General features: G+C 33.8%; 1 long non-coding RNA gene across 1 annotated transcript in view; it reads right to left on the bottom strand.

The window, feature by feature from the left end:
* Nucleotides 1-22,966, bottom strand: part of LOC117980340 (uncharacterized) — a 389,144-nt gene extending 366,178 nt beyond the window's left edge. Inside the window, exon 1 of the long non-coding RNA XR_010112212.1 lies at nt 22,835-22,966. This is a non-coding gene — a long non-coding RNA (uncharacterized LOC117980340). The remainder of the gene's footprint in view (nt 1-22,834) is intronic.
* Nucleotides 22,967-22,997: the final 31 nt, after the last annotated feature.

Below are 22,997 nucleotides of genomic sequence, written 5' to 3'. Positions count from 1 at the left end.
AATGCAGCATTTTTTGAGGATTGTTCCTTGAATAGTTGTAGTTTTGAGGTCAATGAACACTGATTATTTTGTCAGCAAAAAGCAAATGCATTCTGGGCTTCTTTTAAGCCTGTCTTAGGGGCTTGGACACATCAGAAACTCAGAGAGCTGGGAGGCATTGATGAAATCCAGGATCCCAAGAGGCCCCCAGGCCTCCTATGATGATTTCAGAGAGTGGGTCATGGCTGTGGGAAGGGAGGTGAAACTGTGAACCTCTCACCAAGCGCCTGTGAAGCATGTTGGGTCATAGTAAAAAGAGAGATAAGCAACAGAAATTAACCTTATCATATAAAGGTTTTCTTAGGTCTGCAGTCCTACTATTCCCATAAACTCAAGTATCTTAACAATAAATATTACTATATAAAAAAGGTTATAATCTTTTTATGTATATAGTTTTATATATATATATATATTCTTTTTTTTTTTTTAGATGGAGTTTCGCTCCTATGCCCAGGCTCAAGTGAAGTGGTGCGATCTCAGCTCACTGCAACCTCCACCTCTGGGTTCAAGAAATTCTCCTGCCTCAGCCTCCTGAGTAGCTGGGATTACAGGCATGTGCCACCACACCCAGCTAATTTTTGTATTTTTAGTAGAGACAAGGTTTTGCCATATTGGCCAGGCTGGTCTCGAACTCCTGACCTCAGGTGATCCACTCGCCTCGGCCTCCCAAAGTGCTAGGATTACAGGCGTGAGCCACCACGCCCGGCCTATATTATTTAATATATGTAGAGTAATATATGTATATTCTTCTCAAAAGATTGGGAAGAAGGAAATAAAACTCTCCTTGTTCACAGATGGTATAATTATCTATGTAGAAAATTCCAAAGAATCATAAAAAAAACCTTCCTAGAACTACTAAGCAATTATAGCAGGATTGCAGGATACAAAATTAATATACAAAAGTCAAGTGCTTTCCTGTATACCAGCAATGAACAAGTAGAATTTGAAATTAAAACTACAATGTAGCACCCTAAAAATGAGATATTTGTGTATGAACCTAACAAAAGATGTATAAGGTCTATCTGAGGAAAACTTTGATGAAAGAGATCTAAATAAATGGAGATATATTCCATGTTCATTGATAGAAAGACTTCAAATTGTTAAGAGAGAATTCTTCCCAACTTGATGTACAAATTCAATGCAGTCTTAATCAAAATCCCAGCAAGTTATTTTGTGAATATTGACAAACTGAGTTTAAAGTTCAGGAACTCACAGAGCTGGGAGGCCTTGATGAAATCCAGGAATATAAACTTGATATATAAATTCAATGCAGTCTTAATCAAAATCCCAGCAAGTTATTTTGTGAATATTGACAGAGTTTAAAGTTCTCATGGAAAGGCAAAAGATCCAGAATAGTCAGCACAGTATTAAAGAAGAACAAAGTTGGAGGACTGACACTACTCAACTTTAAACTTACTATAAAATTACAGTAATTAGGACTGTATTGTCAAAAGAATACACAAATAGATAAATGAAACAGAGTAGGTATCCCAGAAATAAACCCACACAAATATAATCAACTGATTTTTTACAAAGGAGGAAAGGCAAATAAAAGGAGAAAACATGGGGTTTTCTACAAATGGTGATGGAAGTACTGGACATGCACATGTAAAAAACAAGAAGAATCTAGCACAGGCTTTACACACTTCACAAAAATTAACTCAAAATAGATCAAAGATCTAAATGTAAAACACAAACTATAGAACTCCTAGAAAGTAACATATAGGAAAACCTATATGAAATTGGATTTGGCAATGATTTCTTAGGTACAACACCAAAATCATGATCCATGAAAGAAAAAATTGAGATGCTGGACTTCATTAACATTGTAAACCTTTATGAAACAGAGTGTTAAGAAAATGAAAGACAAGCCACATGTTAGGAGAGAATCTTTGCCAGTATCTGAAATGTACAAACAACTCTTAGAATCAAAAAAAAAAAAAAAGAAAGAAAGAAAGAAAGAAAAAAAGAAAAGAAAAGAAAACAACCCAATTTTAAAATGGGCAAAAGATCTGAAAAGATATCTCACCAAAGAAGATACACACATGACAACTGGACGTATAAAAAGATGCTCAACATACATTAAGGGATAGCATATTGAAACAACAGTGAAATACTACTATACATCTGTTAGTATTAGAATGTCTAAAATTCAAAACACTGACCATATGAAATACTGGCCTGGATGTATACAAATGGGAACTCTCACTTATTGCTAATGGGAATGCAAAATGGTATAGCCACTTTGGAAGACAGTCTGGCAGTTTCTTCCAAAACTACCTATACTCTTAAGAGAGGATCCAGCAGTAGACCTCCTTGGTATTTACCCAAAGGAACTTAAAATGCATGCCCACACAAAAACCTGCACATACATGTTTATAGCAGCTTTATTCATAATTTCCAAAACGTGAAAGCAATCAAGACATTGCATTCAATAGGTGAATGGATAAATAAACTGTGGCATATCCACACGGTGGAACATTATTCAGCAATAAAAGTTACACAAAAGACATAGAGGAAACTTAAACACATATTGTTAAGTCAAATAAACTAATCTGAAAAGGCTAAATACTAAACGATTCCAAATAAATGACATTTCATAAAAGGCAAAGCACAGGAAAAGTTAAAAAAAAAAAAAAACGGTTGCCAGTGATCCGTGGGAGATAGGGAGAGATGACCAGGTAAAACACAAGCAACTTTTAGGATAGTAAAACTATTCTGTATGATATTGTAATGGTGGATACATGTCATTTTATATTTGTCAAAAATACAGGCTATTTAATACAAAGAGTAAATGATGATGTCCACTATGGATTTTAGTTAATAATAAGATACCTGTATTGGCTCATCGATAACAAATGTGGCAACAGATTAGTAATAAGGGAAACTGTGGGAGGTTGGAGAGGTATATATGAACTCTCTGTATTTTCTTCTCAATTGCTCTGTAAACCTAACTGCTTTAAAAATAAGTCTATTAATTAAAAATAGATAATGGTGGCCACTATGAATAAAACAAACTGAATGAATTAGAGTAGAGACAGAGTGGAAGTAGGGTTCTAATTAGGAGATAACCAGGATGGGTCCATGGCAACAAGGGATTTATTAAAATATCTAGAAGTTTCAGTAATATATTTTATAAAAGAAGGTTAAAAAGTAACATTTTCACATTTTGGAATCATTTTACATTCCCATCCCCTATCCCTAAGCCAGAATTGCATTATTTAGAACATAAATTTAAATCTATAAAACTTAAGCATAAGGTTATACATGCAGAACAATATTTGAAACTTCAAGGACCCAGTTACTTTAAATAGTTTAAATACTTCAAATTTTGAAATAAAACTTTTTCAAAGAAAGTCCAATATCAATAGACGCTATTTACATGCTTAGATATTCTTCTTCCTGCCCCCCCAAGAAAGCTAGCCAGTATTCCCTAAGCAAGAACGCATGAAAACAAGTTTTACTCTATAATTCTCATCAATGTAATCTAAAAACTAGTGGTGAGAATGCCCCAGAAGTCTAAATTCACAACATACAACATCAGGAGGGAAGAAAGTAACCATAATCCAGATAATTTTGGACTTTATAGTTGGTAGTCAACGCCTTAAATTTCATCTGGAATCAGAACAGAACACTGATGTAATATCCAATGGAAACATTATCACAGCTTGATTAGGTGGCAATATGATGCATTTCGCATATTGGTTTCATTAAAATAGCATCATATCCACAAAACTCTTGAATAGACCATCTCCAGAGACATTATTCTGAAATTATCATCTTATTCAAATATAACTCCTGCTTTGGTTGCTTTTTATATCTTGTTTTCTTCAAATTTCCAAAGCAGTATGTGTGGCCAGGGAAACATAGGTTATCCCTGAGACCCAACAGAACAGTGTATTAATGTTACATTGAGGGCCCGTCTATTTCCCATACTTCTTCTTGGAAATATATTCCCCTTACCCATCATCCATTCACCCTGCCCCTGGGGCATCAACTTCCGAGTTAGGGCTGAGATGAGCATTCCAGATTTTAGAGCTGTCTAACCTCATTCACTTAAGTCGGCTCCTCCACCTTCTTCCCTTCCTCCTCCTCCTCCTCCTCTTCTTTAATTGCCTCCTTTCTGTGACAATGCCTTAGAGAGTTCTGCACTTGAGTGCCATGATTTGTCAAGACTCAAGCTTGTGTTCACTGACAGGAGTTTGGGAGAAAATGAGCTGGGAGAAATAGATGTGAGCAGAGGAAAGTCAGAAAGCAAGCTATGAATTATGAAAAAAAAAAGTTGAAGAGGAAGATATTCAGCGGTTTCCTCAACCTCTTATTTTCCCAAAATTATATATGTTGCCTGACATCTGTTCTTGATTTTCTTTCAGTTAACATTCACAGGATCACGATTATTTCAAGCAGAACACAAGGGGAAAGTTAAGGCTGTAAGAGGTCATTCATCTTCTCCATAAGGGAATAGAAGAAATGTGCAGTCGCCCCCTCATTCTCAGAGTGACTCATCATAAATGATGACTTTTATGTCAAACTAGAATTTTCTTCATTCTTTCTTGTATAAATGTATGAGGGTTATTCCACACTAAGATGGGTCACCAAGGTAGCTTATAGATTTTTCCTTCCCTTGAGACATTTAAAGAATGTCCATGGGACATTTAAAGAATGTCCATGCCAATCTGTCTTTGCAGGATGGCATGGAGTCCTTAGGACAGGTTGAGGAATGAATTAAATAACCTTTGGCTGTTCCCACTGACTTATGAGTGAAAAAAAAATAGGTACACTCACAATATAACATAACTCCTTTTAAACACTAACTTTTTTTTTCCCAATGTGGAACTCTCTGCCCTCCCTGGCATTAGATGTCAAAATAGTACCAAATCTGTGCAATTGAGGTACAAAATTAATTGACTACTATGGTGAGTATCAATGTAGCATAACGAGCCACAGAAGGCCCATATCAACGCTAAATTAGAAAATGCCACTTCCTTTCATAACTCAGTTATACCCAATTCTGTAGCATCCAGAAATTACTGGAGTGATTGGAATATTTGTTAAAGGTACTAAGATACCTTACATTTCCTGAGTAGATGTAGAATCTAAAGGAACAATAAGTTCAGCTTCCTAAAACTCTAAGTACTAAGTACTGATTGATCTTAAAATACAACAGGTTGGCCGCGTGCGGTGGCTCATGCCTGTAATCCCAGCACTTTGGGAGGACGAGGTGGGCGGATCACCAGGTCAGGAGATCGAGACCATCCTGGCTAACATGGTGAAACCCCGTCTCTACTAAAAATACAAAAAAATTAGCCGGGCGTAGTGACGGGTGCCTGTAATCCCAGCTACTCGGGAGGCTGAGGCAGGAGAATGGCGTGAACCCAGGAGGCGGAGCTTGCAGTGAGCCGAGATCGCGCCACTGCACTCCAGCCTGGGCGACAGAGCGAGACTCCGTCTCAAAAAAAAAAAAAAACAGGTTGACCAATGCCTGACATATGGTAACTGAATATTGAATACATTGACTAGAGCTAAATTATTTATTCTTCTGGACTTTTTGAGATGACTAGTTACTGCTCTTTACAGTAGATCTTCCCTTAATTCAGCTCCTCGATAAGGAGGATAGTCACCACAAAATAAATAAAATAAATAAAGACGATAATTTTTAGGTGCTTCCTGTGGTTCTAAGGTCCTGATGGTGTAAAAATGAGGAATGCTGGGAGCTTTGGGGCATCTCTTAGTAGATGACAACCCACAACAACAAAATAAAATGTTTTTATTGACTTAACATCTCCTGTGAGATTTCACTTCAAAAGCTGATTTTATTTTTAAAAGCTGATATAAAATCATCACAGAGATTATGTCTAAAGCAGTTCTTTCAGAAATTGCCTTAAAACTAAATGTTTAATATTCATTGTTTATTTCTCTCACTTATAAATAACAGTAGATGCAGTTTTCAATTTCTTCTAATCTTATCTCAAAACAAAAAATATTTTTTAAAAAATTTAATCTCACCTTTCTGTCCAACTAGGACCACGCGATAAAAACTTATTAAAACAACTGCTCTATCAGAATCAACTTGCACGTTCCTTCTGTCAAATAATCTATTAATATTTACAGTTAATGTTAGATTTGTTGTCTTGCTTAGTTTGGGTTTGTTATCTCAAAATTTTCAAAAAACCAAAGGACCTATTAAGGTCAATCAATAGACACGTGCCACAGAATTGTATCATCTGGCATAGAAAATAATCTTAACACTCAACATTAATAAATAAATAGAAATTTTGCATTATGTATTGAATTAGAAGATATTTATAGCATTTGTCTTTCTTTCTCAAACTTTCCCAAAGCTTCTTTTTTTCAAGAATTGATTATCTCTCCCCAATCAAAAGTTTGTCTTTACAAAGAGTAAAACTTATAATCTAAATTTCTCTAAAATGATAATTTATGACCTAAAAAAAAAACCGGATTCAGTTTTTCAATTGCAGCAACTATAATGACATTCCCCTTTTAACACTGCTTTACTGATTTGATCTTATTTAAGCTTTTCAAGAACCAACAGAGTGACAACTTGCTCATTCAGAAGAAATCAAATAAGAAAAGTAGGATTATACTCAGATGAACATACACTTATCTCATGTTCAACGAAATGCTCTGGAAGCTTTGAATGTTTTCTGAAATGTTAAGCATTTCATGGTCACAAAGATACACTTCTCTCAGTTATTTCTCATTCTAGGAAAGTTTGTTCGTTTCTGCAATGTCTTTGCACCCTCTAATGGTCATTTTAGGATTTTTACTAGGAGCAATTTATTCAAGGCTATGCAGAGGTTTCATCTTATAAATTTGAATTTTTATTAGAATAATGATATTTACACACTTTATACCTTTAAATATGTTATTTTGTAATCCCAAATATTAATTGAAGCTCACACCTCTTTATATTGTTAAAAAAAGAAAGTACATAGAGTTGGAGTTACTAGGATAATAATTAGGAAACACTTCCTACTTTCCAAATATATCCTGACATATTAACAAGCTAGTAAGAATTTAAGATTTTTGCCTCCTAGGCAAAAATCAATTCAATAGTAAGGCCATCACTTGGAATCACAGTTATTTCCTAATACTGCCATGATGAAGTCAACATAAAATCTGTTTGGGCCTGTTTGTATATACAAGGCATAAAAATGAATTCTAACCCAGTACAATATCCTACAAAGAACCTCAGAAATGAGGTTCTCTTTTATTAAGAAGTAGCAATAACAAGATTAAACACACACACGTATACATATACAGAAACTATAGTCAACTGACTCATATATTGTCTCAGGAACATTGAACACCTTTAACCCAGAGATCTTTAAAAAAAAAAAATCTAATGATCAATTGTTACCTTTCTATTATATTTGACATCCATAATAAAAATTGCTTATTCCTTTCTTGATGTCAAATCTCCTTCTTTCTATTATAGTTTCATGTTTAGAAAACATTTAGGAAAAATGTGAAAAGTTTTAATGGCAAGCTTGATGTCTGATTTCATGCTGTTGACAGTGATAAGGAAACCTGCTTTGTGGTGAAGAGAAACAACAGATCAAACCGTACAGATGTGGGAGGAGCTAGTATCAGTGCTTATGAGGAGAATAGTTGCATTTCTATACAATTGTTTCTTTCCAGGGTGATGCTACACATTTTAAAATATTTTTATCTTAAAGAAAAGTATAACTTGAGCCCTCTAACAGTTTGAAGTTCCTAATATATGTTATATCCATATTTTTATCAGAAAAGTATTTCAGAACTTATACATATATCCATAAAGCAACAACTTTTGTTTCAAAATAAAACTACTGATATTAAGGCCACAAAAAAGCATTAACCAACAGTGCAATAAATCTCATATAACTGGATAACATTATAGGAGATGTTATCCATTGAGGACATGGAAAATACAATATCTCCAAGCTGAAATAAGATAATATATAGGATGACGCTCCAAGTATTTAAAGTTTCTATCAATTCCCAAATTACAAATGAAATTTAAAAATAAAATTTTGAGTGTCCACTTTAAAATATAATTATCTCTAATAGAAGACAATATAGAACTTACCAACATCTCCAATCCCTGCAAGGTAGCCATTTGTAGGGGTTGCTTATGTGTAATTCAATCAATGTGTCAGATGAAATGACAGCAAATATATACTTAAAAACATTAAGGTTATTAACAGCTCCAAAAATATTCTTTGTCTACAATTATATTTTTAAAAAATCTAAACTCCTAAAATTCATCTCTCTTATAATGCAGCCATGTACACTGTCTAAAATCCCGTTTATATTGCATAAACCCTGGAAAATGTGATATAAAGTTGCCAAGTGAATACTACCAGTACTTCATCTTGTATGGATTCTTTTACAATAATGATTATTGACAACTGAAATCTACTGTGTAAGTATGAGTAAATTTAAAATATAAAATAATATGCTTTGTTAATGAGAATAGCAAATAACTCCTGTTAAAATGTATCCTGAGCTACGAAAGTCTGGGGGAATAAAACTTAGATAATTACTAATTTTCAATAATTTGGAGTTTCAAAGCATTCAAATGTATATTCAAAGACATTAAATATTAAATCCACTAGCACCAACAACCATTTAAGAAACTAATCATGAGGGTTGTTTGAAAGCCGAGTAACCCAGGAGTCCCAAGCTATTGAGCATAAATTTCCAGGCCCTTCAAAATCCACCATGCAACACTACTTTTAACTTCTTCCGCACTATAACCTTCTCATATCTCAATGATTATGCATTTAGCTCCCATTATCGGAAATAATTCCCTCCTTACCATAGTACATCATTATGTATTGCGATTTATCACATGATAATGTAAACTGTTTGAATGGCTTTCTTTCCCAATAGACCACCCTTATGAATTTCTTGAAGGCAGGAACTGAGTTTATTCATTTTTATATCTCTAGCACGTGACAACTGGTAGGTGGCAAAGCAATATGTTGCTTTCGGAGCCAAAAGATCATGACGGAGATTTATGTTTTAATCCTAGTTTCAATAGCTTGACTTTCTAGTTTCTCATATGTAGACGTGGAATAAAACAATCTGCAGGATTGTTGTGAAATTGGAAGATATTTATGAAGTGACTAACCCAATGTCTGCGACATATAAGGCACTATTACATGTGCTCAATAAATGTTGGTTGAATTGATTTTTTACAATAGCTCTTTCTATTTATACATTAGCTCAAAATCTTTTCAGAATTCTCAGAATTCAAATCACCATCTTGTTCTTGTTCACTCATTCTCATATACCATAATTTAAACATTGCCCTCACTGTAAGAATAAAGAATGTTACTGTGTATTCAGGCAATTTAGGCATTTGAGGGAAGTATGTTCAATGCTTCCCAGAATTAAAATAGTTTAAAATATCCTCAGAAAGGGGAACTAAAGTTCAGGGCATTCAGCTTTATTTTCTCTTCCATTTCTCACTAAAAGGGAAAAAAATGCTTCAATATTTATAAGACTAAGAAAAATGGATGTGCATAATTTTGCCTTAACATACATTTCTGCCTTTTAAAACCAGTTTAAACTCAGTGAAAAGCCAAGAACATAGACTTAATTATGCAGAAAAAGGATGCTTTAACTGCAGTGCACATTCAATAGACAAAATCCAAAGAAAGCAGTCCTGCCTCAAACGTTTACAAATCAATTCATTATATTGATTTGGAATGAGTTGTGCTGTAATTTAAAACATAGATTACCACAGGCCAAACTAAAGTTCTCTTTCTAAGGCACTGTCACTTGGCTGCACACATGACCTGAGAATTTTCAAGAAACAGTGATTTGCCTAACCTTATAAAAAGCTATTGTATGTAAATAATAGGTTTTAATGGAGTAATAATTAAAATGTAATCAAAGTTAAATTTCAATAGTATGCCAAAAATTGTGTGTTTCAGTTAACTAATAACTTCAATAAATCATTGATATCTTATTGAGAACAGGCAGTGTGCTTCTATTTCAAAATGATTTATTCCACATATAATGCATAGAATGTTTCCATTTCATTTCCTAATTCTAATGTAATCCTTGAAGAAAATTTTAAGATTTCATTCTGTCTTGTTTGTTTTTCGTGGGAAAGGCTGCTCCTTGGGGAATCGGTAATTATGCCTCAGAGTTCTATTTTCCTCCTCACACCTTTTGATGACTTGCTGTTTTATCTTAATATAACTTAAACATTTTATCATTTTTTTTCACTGGTCAGTCTTAAAAGGTAGGAATAATAATAGCTGCTGCTACATAGTTCTCAAAAGCACTGAAACTATAGTTCAGGAAGACTCATTGAATTTTAATTACACATCTAGCAAATGGGGGTATGAGGCCAACCAGTTAATTAGAGAAATGGCTAAAATGCATGCTTCTTGGGGAGGACAGAATTTTTATCAGTAATTTTCTTCATAGTAAAATACAGAACCTAGTGAATGCAGGAGTCCTGAGAGTGTAAGTAAATAAAATAATAATTTGCAACTGAGTTGTTCCTGAGACAGCCTGAGAATCAAGAGAGAATGTAACAGGATCTTTCTATACCATTAAGTCTCCTTCACTGAAAGCCTTCCTGGGCCTCAGTTTCTCCATTGGAGCAATGATCTCATTAAACTACATAAGCTTTCAATTCTATGCTAATTTTAAGTGTTCTGAGTTCTTAATGTTAAATAATCATATTAGTAAAAGAAATCAACTACTCTGCTATTATCTGATATCTAGATGATATATGAACCTATAAATATACAAATATTTAAATAAGCCATATGTAAGTTATTGAAACACATGTACAGAAGAACTATTAAAATCCAAGAACATAAAACTAAAATAAAAAATCCAAAAACTAAAAAGTCTTTGTTGTTTCTGGTAAAATGACACAAAAGTTGTGAAAAATCAAATACCTCAATGAAAACAAAAATTCCTTGCTTGTCCAGTTTCCTTTTCTATGAAATGAAAGAAGAGAATTGCAACAAATTATGGTCTTTGAAACAAATTATAACTAAAGAGCATTTTTGAAATTATTTCCATAAATGTCAAGAGCAATTTAAGCTTTCTAAAATTTGTTACCCTGGTGAATCAGAGTAGTTTTGCTTTATAAGAGCTTTCTTAAAGTTTGCCACAAAATTTCAAAATACATAACTACCTTTTCATCAATAGAAATAAATGTTGCTGTGACATTTTTCCAGCAAATTTTAACAGGATTCAAACTACCTTATCTTTCTAATTTTAAGTATTCACATTTTTTTTTCTGGTTATGGAATAAACCAGAAACAAGGATAAAACAAACCTATTTTTCTCAGTTATTTGATCTCACAATGATAACAAAATTCAGTCTCTAAACTAGTATTTCTAAATACATTTATCCATAATTTTCAACTGATTTCAAAAATAATTCTCAAAATAAATTGGAGATAAGCATAGGTATTTAAGGACTCCTTACTAATTGTATTGCTCCTGTGGTACTACTGAAAGACATCACTTTCTGAGCTGATTATGTACCAAAAGCACAAAGTTTGCTAGCACTGCCACCTGCTGTTGACTCTAAATCATTTTCCAGCGTGTATAAAATAAATGGAATAGCTCCGGCAAAGTGGTCAAGAAAATAAGCATCCACACAAAATTTAAAGACATTTTGTGTGCAAACCAATGACAACAGGCAAAGTTATACCTATGCTGTAATACATCTCTTCTCATAAGAGAGGGGCTTAATAGGTGACTGAAAAGGCCCCTGAGCCATTTTGGTTATTCACATTAGATTGAGGTATATTTTTTACAAGAGCATTTTCCATGTGACAAAAAAGCAGGAGATGCAGTACAAAATAAAGTGAAGGCGATAAAGTTCTTCCAGAGGGAATTAACTGGTCTTCTTTTAGTTGAGTAAACTATGTTCAATGTAGGTAGGGAGATAGAAGTATACATGTAGGAAGACATAAGCAAATGTGGCAAAAATTGGTGAATCCAGTTGAAGGATATATGGGAAATCACTGTTTTAGCCCTTCTACCTTTCTTAGGTTTACAAACTTTCTAAATAAAAAGATGGAGAAAAAAGTATAATGTTCTGATCTATTAAATCCGCTTTACCAGTGCAGCTAAACTTCATGGAATTTAAAAGAACATTGAAATTATATTAGACAAGCTTAATGCACAATTTAATGTTTGAGAAAAATTGAAATACTTTTTTTAAAGAATTGTGAGGATTTCTTTCTTTTTCTCCCTTATTCTAGAGAAACAGTTGCCTTGGGTCTTACGGGAGATGGCTAGTTGTGTAGTTGGAGCATTGACCTAACACTGCCTCTGGGTTAAGGAAAGAACAAAGTGTATAAAAGAATATGACTATATCCAATAGCTTTTTCTTTTACAGTTTAACAGCTTCAGAACTCCCTGTTCATTAATTTTAGAGCTTTATCAGTGTGCTTATCAGATTTCCCTGTCTATCAACAGTAAGAAAAAAAAACTGAAAACTTCTTTGAAACATATTCATGAAAATAATTATTTTTTAAAAAATTCTAAAGTTTCTTATTTTAATAAGAAATTTAACCTTTGAATAATAGACAGCTTTTGGATTGTCTGTCCAATCTTCTTTCTACAAATTTCTCCTCCTACCTCCCCTAATCCATAGAGACTAAAATTCTGTGATTTAAATTACATAGTGGGCCACTTACAGCCTACCAGCTGGTGCTTCTCTCTTTTGGGAAATCAGAATTGGGATTCAGAAAGGATGGTCGAGTCTTTGATGTTTTCTAAAGTTGAGACAGGTAAACTCAGGGGCTATGGTGCTGTCACTGAGTACCAAATGAATGAAAAAGCAGGGAAAAATGACCATTTGAAAAGAGAAAAGAAGGAAACACACACATGGAAATAAGAAGAAAATCCAGAAAGAGAGAGAGAGTAATAGTAATGCCTGACAACTTTCTAGTTCCAGATGAACACAGCAGTACTTCTACCCGTAGGTTCTACAACATTCCCCTGTATCCATATAAACCCTTCTCCATTGTAATACACTAGATTGCTGTGGGATGTTATTTCTTGAAGCCAAAAATCTTGACTCCAATAAGATGTTAACATTACAAAAATGCAAGGAAAATTTTGATACAAAAAAAATTAGAATCCCAGCCAACAATAAAAAAAGCTGAAAAATGTAGCTATTACCCATGAGATATAATTTTAGATATAAGTGTGCATGCACATGCGCACATGCACACACACAACTGAAATATTTATCTTAAGCAGGGTCCATGCCTAGGAATTATAATGGTGTTTGTAGTAGATTGTGATATTATTTCAAAATATTAACTGCTTCTCATGACTTGCTTTGGTCAGTCCAAAATAAGCCCAAGTGACTTGTGGCATTGCCAAGCAGGAACCTTAATGCCACCTTGGCTTTCCTTTCCCTTGACCATACAAGAAAGAACAACAATGTAAGGTTGTGTTACAATAATGTGAGACTGTGTTACATGTCAACCTGCAATAGACATATAACATGAAATCAATCTATTTTGTTGTCACTGAAATTTAGAGGTCGATTGTCACTGCAGTATAACCTGGCAAAAACTGGTACATGTCTAAAATATTCTCATTATTAAAATGCTAATGGGTAAGAAAGTAAATATTTCATTTTGAAGTCCATTTGTTATTGCTAATAAGCTTATATTTTAAATAAGCTCTTTTAATTTTCAAGGTATCCTGCTGTTAATGATATTAGGGGTCTTTACACAAATTACTTACCAAATGATATATTTATCACTTCCTCCACGTTTTTAAGAATTGCCAATACAGTTATCAAAAATACATATTTCTTCTTAAAACATATTTCAAAAACATTCTAATTTTAGTATATAGACCATATATACTAATTTTAGTATATAGACCATATATACTAATTTTAGTATATAGACCATATATACTAATTTTAGTATATAGACCATATATACTAATTTTAGTATATAGACCATATATACTAATTTTAGTATATAGACCATATATACTAATTTTAGTATATAGACCATATATACTAATATTAGTATATAGACCATATATACTAATTTTAGTATATAGACCATATATACTAATTTTAGTATATAGACCATATATACTAATTTTAGTTTATAGACCATATATACTAATTTTAGTATATAGACCATATATACTAATTTTAGTATATAGACTATATATACTAATTTTAGTGTATAGACTATACTAAGTTCTAATTTTCTAATTTTAGTATATAGACTGTATTAAAAACTGAATGCTATAAAACTTATTAAAACATATCAATTGAGAAAAAGGTCTTGACACATTTTATATGGTCCTTACTTATTATGAAAACAACCTGATGCCAAGGATTCTGAGTCTTTCAAATAGTATAAACCAAAGCAATTGTTAATACTTATCCTACTTTCTTAGTTATTTTATAACACCAGTGACTTTAAGTTCTTATACAATCTAGATATTAACTCTACTTTTGTGTAAGTACCTTTTTCTTAAGACAATGTCATTTTTAAGAGAGTTTTGGTAACTAGAAATAGTTAATAAATAAATATAAATTAGACATGAGGCCAATTCTATACATCCTGCCACTATGATTAACTGTGTGACCTCAGGTAAGGCATTTTACTTCTCTAAGCCAGTGAGCCTTCATCAGAAAAATGAAGATAATTAACTATACCTACTGCATAATGAAGGAACCAGATAACACAATGTATGTTGTAATCTCTTAAATGTATTATAATTATTATTACTTACATCTGTATTAACCCTACAAGATACATTGAGATGACCAGAATTTATATATCAAAGGTCAAAATCCAATGCTATATAATGTATTGCTATAACTCCTTATCTAAAAGAAGGGCCACATGATCACAACAGAGGCAGCAGTGATGGTTGCATACAATTTCTACAAACTTTAGTATGTAGTTTAAACTGTTCAAGTGCCAAGTCATTTTGGAGACTAGGAGACTATCTCTACTTCTTTACTAACCCCACCATTACAACCACAATAAACCATGTTAATGAGAGAATTTATTCACGCAATTCACTTTTTAATTCTAGGTGCTCACTGAATAAACACTATCCCATTTCTTTTTTCTATCTCTTTTTTTTTTTTTTTTTGAGATGGACTCTCACTCTGTCACCCAGGCTGGAGTGCAGTGGGGCGATCTCCGCTCACTTCAACCTCCGCCTCCCAGGTTCAAGTGATTCTCCTGCCTCAGCCTTCTGAGTAGCTGGGATTACAGGCACGTGCCACCACACCCAGCTAACTTTTTTTTGTAACACTCTCCCATTTCAACAACAAAAATACATTAATGTCCATAACAATAAAGAGATTAGTAAATAACTCCAGTGTTGTTTAAATTACATATGGTAATATTTTTCTAAGCTTTTTGCATGTGTTTACTTATTTAATCTTCATAACAATTCTATGAGAAAGTTATTAATTATTCTATTATTCTGATTTTAAAAACAGAAACTGAGGGACAGATTAAGTGCCCCTAAACAACAACTTATAAGTAGCAGGGCCAGGTTTTGAACCTAGGCAAGCAGTATTGAAACTCCACTTCAACCAAATATTATTACACCTATATGGTTGAAGCAAAAAAGAATTTGGAGAAGAAATAAACCACAGTTATGCCAGGAAAACAAAAGAAAAGAAAATATTATTTCATTAATGCACATCAAGTATATCTTTTAAGTAATTCCATTCACTTGAATTATTGAACTTTCATATTGGTAAAAATCTTGTGAAGGCCATCAACTAATACAAACATTGTTCATCTAAATCCATTACTTCCATTGCTACAATTTGTTTCTTTCATTGTTACTTTAACTTTGGAGAGTTCATTTTTATTTTACTTATGGGGGTGAGAAATTTTATCTGTGAGCCAGATTCTCTCCTTGATAATGAAAATGCACAGTTGGAAAAGCTAAAATCAAGAACAAATAAATGTACAGTAACTGTAACACTATAAATAACAGCTACAGCCTCAAAAGCAGATAATGGATACAGCACAGTACTATACAAGCATGCACCTGGAATGTATACATAAAGCATGTTTCTATCGTATCTCTTTAAGAATGAATATTTTTAAATGACAATGTATAAAACGTCCCAGGGAATGAACTATATAAATATGTAACAACTTTGTGCAAATATTTAATGAAAGAAATACATTTTAGATTCAGATTTGAATGCCATTGACAATCTCTTGCAAGCTATTACTTTTATAAATATGGCATTCCATTTAAATAGAGAAATTTCAATTCATGATTTCAGCAATCATTTACTAGCTGGCAAAAAAATTTTTCCCAAATTTGAATCATATTTGAAAATGTCAAGAAAGAATCACAAGATTCAGTTTCATTTAAATAAATTTGACATATTCAAAAACTTGGAGCTTTTAAATTTAAAGAAATAAAAAACAAAGTATCCTAGCCCTAATATAAGATGAAGGTGACAAAAATCCCTAATTTTCAAGAGAAAAGAGTCAACTATTTCTATATTTGACTTCTTAGGAACACTAGTTTGTCTAAAATAAGCCTAGATTTTATGATTGGCCCATTATAAAAATATAGATCTCATATATTTAATTCTCATTTGTCAAATGAGAAAATTCAGATACTAAATATAAAAGAAGAGCCCTTATATCTTTATATCAAAATTTGCACACAACACGTAATCAAAAGAATGGAAATTTGACTATATCAACACACCACAAAATAATTACCACAGTGAGTCAAATGGATAAATATTAGTTTCCATAAATCCTCAAAACAACTTTCACTGGTACTTTAAACTAAAAAACTAAAACAATGATTGGCAAATGTCTACACTTGAACTTTAAAAAAGGCTTGATGAGGATCATATTTTTTTTCTAGAATATATCTGTTGCTTTTCTCACAGTATCAATAAGCCCTAAGGGGCATCTACACACATTTCCAAGTTTCAATAATAGCCAAAGTATTAAATAACTAATCCAGTATAAAGCACTATTCCAAAGTAGAGTGTTTGGCCAATATACCTCTTCAGAGAGATACTGTAATTGCTTCACTCTACTTTCAATAAACGATCTATAATGAAAGTTGCTTTTAAGGCTTAACCTAGAGCTGTGCCCTGTGGGAAAAGATTGAGTCTTTGTAAAATATGTTACAGTTTACTAATAAGAATGCAGAAGCAGCACAACTGATGAACCAGCAAATCTGCTCTGACTTATTTGGTCTTTGCTGAATAAATTTGAATATCATCAAAATACATTATCCTTATCCATAACCTGCTTCCTGTGATTCACTCTATCCTATGCTCATTTCAAAAGGAAATTTAAGCTCGTCAGTATTTTAGGTATTTGTGCTAGTCCTATGGCATTACATAAAACAGAAGAAAATATTTTTTAAAAAAGACAAAAATAAAGCTTTTAATAGGATTAGGTTACCAGGTAAGTATTTAAAACCTAGAGAAAAACAGAGAACATTTACATAACAATATTTATGTTTGATACTGATATGTAATATACAGATTTGCTCACCAAAATAATGCAAAATTACCTTCCTTATATATTTACCATCGACCATCAGAGAACCATGGAGACACGGATTAAAAATCCTCCTTTTACCATGACTGGTTGTTTTATCTTGAACACATCCATTAACTCCTCCCTCTATCCCCTCCCTCCCTCCCTCCCTCCTTCCCTCTCTTCCTCCCTCCTTCCTTCTTTCCTCCCTTCCTTTCTTCGTTACTGATTCACGCATGAATTCGTTTAAATTATATTGAAGGTATAACACATGCTGGGCATTGTGTCTGCCTATAATGATGTAAAGATTAAGAAGATAGTTGTTCCTCAAAGAAGCTCCTAATCTTTGGAGTGTTAGAAAAAATAACTATCTATACTCTAAAATATTATGAAATACGTTAATTTATAATGCTTTGGAAGCAGACAAGGGGATATAATTTTTTTCCCTGAGATGGTGGCACATGAACTTAGTCTGGAAAATTATGTAAAAATTACTCAACAAGAGGGTCTATGGGTGAGTGGGTGGAGTGAGATAGGTATTTCTAACAGAAGAAATAGGAGGAGTGAACATGCCACAGCCTTGGTAATTATGTAGTTGTGGCTTTAGGGCAGGAAGCAAATAGGGGAGTGACGGAGCTCTCCAAAGTTAGGTGCACACACCAAAAGGTACACAAGGCAAATACATGAGAAGAAAAGATTGCAGCTTATTTTTATAATTATTCTTACCACATCCTTTTTAAAATTCTGCTCCTGTGCATAGTATATAATGTATCTAATATTTTATATATGTACATCTACAAGACTTTATACATACACACACACACACATATATAGTATATGTCCTCAAAAAATTTTAATTCATAGTATTGCAATTAAAGAAAAAGAAAGGACCTCATATTCTATATTCTCCTGAAGGTGATGTATAGTAATAAAGAATTTTTAAAAATGAAGAACAATTAGCTTTTAAAAGATCCACTCTGGTTATATTCTGGGAGGTAAATTTAAAGATGAGATCCAAGACAAATAAAGCAGCTATGAAGCCACTTCAGTAATCCTGGTAAGAACTTAAATGATGCTGGTGGCACAGTGGAAATACCAAGCAGGAGGCAGAAGCTGCCTATAAGGGAAAAATATTTTAAACTATAAATCATGTTGATTCACATCATTCATTACATTCTGGGCCTATACAATTCCACAAAGATAATTTATATATCCTTCCAAAAGTAGGACTACAAATCAAGTTATAATATACCATTATCCTATTTGAAGTCATTAAAACTCAATGATTTAATTATATTCTGATTTCATGACTAGGACCAATTTTTTAAAAGAAATGTAATCACTATCCTGGCTACATCACTCTAGTTGTTCTCATGTAAGCGAAATTAAAATCTTGATCATAGAAAATGGGATGGGAGACTGGGAGGGAGAGAGAGGAAGGCAAAGGTGAGGGTGAAGGGTACCACCTAGCACAATGCTACAGCCAGTATCCAATTGTCCCATGCCATCATATTGGTGATAGAACAAAGGTAGTATGTCTCTGCTTTCTGTCTCTGTTTTACCAGATTCAATGGGCCAGGGCCTTTTAAATAAATCTGCATCCAAATATATCACAGATTTCCTTTGCTAAAAAACAAAACAAAACAAAAAACAAAGAAGCCAAGCGAAAGAGAATAGTGAGATATAACATAGGTAAATTATGCTTTATCTACTGGATCTTAAACAGTTGGATTTAGGACAATTAGTTATATTTTGAGAAACTTTCTCCATTTTGTTTCAACTCTGCAAAACAGAAATATTTAACAATAGAATTTGACTAAGTTGTACCTCCAGTACTATTTACCAACACTTTAAGAAGCCCTTATCCATTTTTGAAAGAATAAATGAATGAATGAATCACTGTTGAAATTTTATTCTAGACCAAAGGGCGTAGTCCTACACAAGTACCACATTGATGGTCCTATTACCAGAAAAATTGTGTGTGATTTAAATTGGAAATGTTTTCACCCATTGCAGGTAACTTTTTAAGTAGAACAAAATGGAATATTTTATAAGATATCTGTAGTGACATTTTGTATCTGGTAATAGTTCCTTATCCTGGCTTTCCAAGTATTTCACATGGCCTTCAGTGACACAGCTACTCTCTTATATTACTCTGCCTTTCCCACAATTCTGTCAGTTAGATTTATATTAGAATTTGCTAAACAGGATAGTGGCAATAAGTGGATTCTCAAGGATTTTTCAGAAGGACTTAAAATATATAAATCATTTTTAACATCAGTGTTAAAAATCATCACATAATGTTTAAAATCAGTTTTTATCTTAAAAATATACGCATGCTTTTTGAAATGACTATGTTCCTCAAAAAATAGATGAATATTCTTATTTTTCAAAACTCTAGAAATTTACTGGATTCAGACTGACAGTTCTATTCAGAGAATAAAAACAAAATGCCATCCCACAAATTCCAAAAGTGTTTATTAATCATTCTAAATTTCATTCCTCCTTTTAATGTATTCTGAAAATATCGTAGCAATCAGCATTATATTATTGCTGTAATGATAGCTTAGGAAGCAACAGAAATCCTCTCTGGGATACTGAAATCAGACAAGTTGGGAACAGCTGAGAGAGCACTGTCAGGGCACTTTGTTTAGAAATAACAGGTAAGGTGTCCTTTAATCACAGTAAAGTCATCCTTGCTTTTTAGTCCAAGTTTCCAGATTTACTTCTGAACCAATCCTTTATGGAACTCAAAATCAGAATATATTCACCTCCAACAGTAAATTAACCAACATGTGAGCACATAACATGTGGCTTTAAATATACTGCTAAATTATGTGTCCTCCATAGAGAAGGAAAACTCTGATTCATAGAGCAGGTAGCAAACCTAAGGCTCTCAATCCTGGCTGAAGGAATTTACCTGCACTGCAGACTTTCACTCTCCGTAGAAGGTCATCACTTCACAGCCTAGGAAATAATCCCTGCCAGCCGACTTGCAAAGTGCCTGAGGCATCACTCCTGAGAGGTATAACTCCTCTTCTTTCAAGGCTAGAGGTCAGAATCATGATCACAGCTCAGTCAAATTTAAAGGAAAAAGTATCTGGGGTCAAAAATATCCTAAGGAAAAAATAGAAGACTAAAACTCAAAAAATACACTGCGTTCCTCTGGGCTTCAGCATAGTGATGGAAAAACCTGTTGCAGAATATTAAATTTAGGTGTTTTTTTCATCTGAAAGCTTCAAAATAACTAAACTAAAACTGAATACAAAATCTGAGGGATGTCATGCTGCAATCAGTTTTGAGGACATTTTTAAATGCTACAAATTTATTTAAATGCTCATCAACCTAGACATTCTAAAAAAGCAAAAAAAAAAGTTTAAGTGACTTACACATGAAATGTGAACAGAGGCTCAATGATTAAATTACTGCACCAATTAACTTGAGTACACAGAAAGAATGCTGCTCTTTCAAGCAATGTTAATTCTCCCTCTGATCAGACAGACTCCTCCTCACATCATGGTTGCTGCTTCATAAAACACAACTCATACAGCAAAGGGGGAGAAATGATTGTAAATAAGAATAAACCACTGTTTGGGAATTCTTTCTAAAATGCATAAACTAAATTGATGTTTGCATGGAAAATACAGTCATTTCTATATGCTTCCAAGAGTAAAAATACTCTAAAAGTTGTTTTTGAAAATCATAAGACAGATGAAATTACCATTAAACTCAGCAAAAGTGGCTTGTTACCCACAAAAATCATAAATGAGTGCATTTAAAGATTAAAGGCATTTCTGGATGTACACATCGCAAAGGGTAAAGTGTTTTATTCTGGTCACCTCTGCCAACTGCTATTACACGCTGTCATTTTCAGTAAGGGGAAATGTATTTGCAAAAACAGAGTGAGCACAATAGGCCTTAAATCAGACAAGCTGTGGATTGCTGACAGCGCCGTCAGCACTTGGCCTACCAGGGCCCTTGGATATCAGGATTTTATGGTGTGTTTTTCTGACATATCTGACACTTAGTAGACTCTGCTACCTCTTTAGCATCTGGAATATTAACCTACTTTTATCTCTAAACTTGCCCCTAACTCTTTTAAGGGACCAGGTTCTATCTTGGCAAGATGGAAAGGAGAGCCTCTAACATGTAGATTTTGTCCAGTCTTTGTTCCTGGCCTGCCAAAACTTAGTTCAGAGGTCATCTCCTCACTGTATTCTATACTGGAATAGACTATGCTATGGTGAGGTGGCAACCTAACCCTCAAATCTCAGTGGTTTATACCACAAAGGTTGATTTCTCACTCAAAGTCCATGGCAGATATGGCAGCTCTCTCCCAAGAGTAAATGCCAGTCCTGTCTCCTAGTGACTTTGTCATTTTTGTTTGTTTGTTTGTTTTGAGACGGAGTTTTGCTCTTGTTGCCCAGGCTGGAGTACAATGGCGCGATCTCAGCTCACTACAACCTCCACCTCCTGGGTTCAAACAATTCTCCTGCCTCAGTCTCGCGAGTAGCTGGGATTACAGTCATGCACCACCACACCCGGCTAATTTTGTATTTTTAGTAGAGATGGGGTTTCTCTTTGTTGGTCAGGCTGGTTGCAAACTCCCAACCTCAGTTGATCCGCCCGCCTCGGCCCCCCAAAGTGCCAGGATTACAGGAGTGAGCCACTGCGCCCGGCCGACTTTGTCATTTTAACATGCACTTCCAACATCGCCAAAACAGGGTAATAAGAATCTGAAGGGCTATAAAATCCTGTCTCTTTCTCCCTTGACCCAAAAGACCACCACTTCTGTCCACAGTGCATTGGCTAGAACTAGTAACAAGTCCATGTCTAGCTGCAAGGAACCTAGGCTATATCGTTTTCCCAGAAGATCCAGATGGAGAGAAGAAAAAAGACATGGGTAAGCACTTCAAGTCTCCACTATACCCTTTCTGATCCTGCCCTGCAAGTCTACAGTGGGTGTCCTGAATGTGCTCTCCACTTTGTCTTCACTCTATCATGGTGCATGTAATTGTTTACCATCTGCTTTACTTCATTAGACAAGAAACTCCTTGAGAGAGGCAACCAGATATGCCTAAATTCCATAAACATACAAGTAAACACAACCACACAGAAAGTCAGATATGTTCTTGCTTAATGTTATTTGAAAAGTTCTAATTACCAAGGTATTATAGCAACATCAAAAATATATTTGACTTAATAAATATGAAAACAAACACTTGTTTAACATCAACAAATATTCACTGAATATTTCTTACATGCTTTGAGCAATCAATTACATTGGACTGTATTGGAGAGAGGGCTAGGAGATGGGTGGGAGACGCTGGAAAATTTAAAATCGTTTCCTCAGGCCTACAGTTTTCCGATCGCCTGCACCACGTTCTATCTACACATCACAGTCTCAGGAGAAGGATTTTCAGC

Source organism: Pan paniscus, chromosome 4, assembly GCF_029289425.2.
Source record: "Pan paniscus chromosome 4, NHGRI_mPanPan1-v2.0_pri, whole genome shotgun sequence".
Classification (NCBI taxonomy): Eukaryota; Metazoa; Chordata; class Mammalia; order Primates; family Hominidae; genus Pan; species Pan paniscus.
This window is presented reverse-complemented; position numbering and strand designations above follow the sequence as displayed.